Below are 1248 nucleotides of genomic sequence, written 5' to 3'. Positions count from 1 at the left end.
CTCATGGAAATGGTAAGTGATTGATGCATATTTGGTGAATTTTGAATTCTGACTTGTCATTAATGAGACTCTCCTATTGCTCCATATTCAAAGTGACTAATATTTCTTAATATTGTAACTGTGCATTTCTGTATATTTTACGTTCTGTTTGGATTTTTTTCTTGAAATGATATATGCATCAAGAAGTAATTTGACTCTTGATGTTGACTGCTCGATCAGAGATCACCTTTCTTACGAACGTCTCTCAAATATTCGTCAAAGTTATGTGAGAATTACGATGCGTCTGAGTGAAAAGTGTCTAGCTCCAAGGGATTTGCTAATGCTGCAGTCTTACTGGTTCTTTATCATGTTACATACTTAAATTTGCTATTACAGTATCAAATTTCGAATCATCAAACGTCAGTACATACAATCGACGAGACCTGATATAGTAAAATTTCAACTTGATTTTGTTCAGAACTTTCTGTTTCTTATACGCTGTATCGCTCTCAGTTGCAGTGGCGTGCGCACAATGTAAAGGAACTGGGGTTAACTCCGTCGATCATTTCAACGGACGGTTTAAAGCCGGTGGACTATGTTGGCTGTGCAGGTACTTGTACTATCACTTGTACTCTTTGGTGATTATGGTTTCATACTCTTAGTCGTCGTATTTCTCCTGTAGTTTCTTTTCCTTTGATTTTTGTTACTATCTACTATCTCTTGTACTTCGATTAGCGCACTATTGTCCTTTGGTTTCATTCACTTTTAGGATTTTGTTATGATTTCTTCACTTCCCTTATTTCTTTCTCGATATGCTTTTCCTTGAGCTGAGGGTCTATGAGGAACAGCCTCTCTACCTTCCAAGGTAGGGGTAAGGTCTGCGTACACTCTACCCCATACCCCGCTTGAGCTGAGGGTCTATGGTTACACGGAGTATGTTGTTGTCGTTGTTAGGTAAGATATGCATACTCTCTCCCCAGACCCCACTTGTGGGACTGATTACACAGGGTATGTTGTTGTTGTTGTTAGGTAAGATCTGCGTACACTCTATCTCCGAACCCCACTTGTGGGTTTACACGGGGTATGTTGTTGTTATTAGGTAAGATCTGCATACACTCTATCCCGTACCCCACTTGTTGGATTACACGGGGTATGTTTGTAACACCCCATAAAAGTCGTGCATGGATTAGCCTTTAATAGAGTGCCCTTAGACTTAAAAACTTGAAAATTTTTCTAAGTGTAATGAGGACTAAGAGTCATTTTAGCTGA

At 39.2% G+C, this 1248-nt stretch overlaps 1 long non-coding RNA gene across 1 annotated transcript; it reads left to right on the top strand.

Moving 5' to 3' along the window:
• The first annotated feature begins 35 nt into the window (after positions 1–35).
• LOC124894992 lies at positions 36–766 on the top strand. Its single transcript, XR_007051468.1, has 2 exons — positions 36–398; positions 493–766. It is a non-coding gene; the product is annotated as an uncharacterized LOC124894992 (long non-coding RNA).
• The last annotated feature ends 482 nt before the right edge of the window (positions 767–1248 follow it).

This window comes from Capsicum annuum, unplaced genomic scaffold (assembly GCF_002878395.1).
Source record: "Capsicum annuum cultivar UCD-10X-F1 unplaced genomic scaffold, UCD10Xv1.1 ctg790, whole genome shotgun sequence".
In the NCBI taxonomy this organism is placed as follows: domain Eukaryota; kingdom Viridiplantae; phylum Streptophyta; class Magnoliopsida; order Solanales; family Solanaceae; genus Capsicum; species Capsicum annuum.
This window is presented reverse-complemented; position numbering and strand designations above follow the sequence as displayed.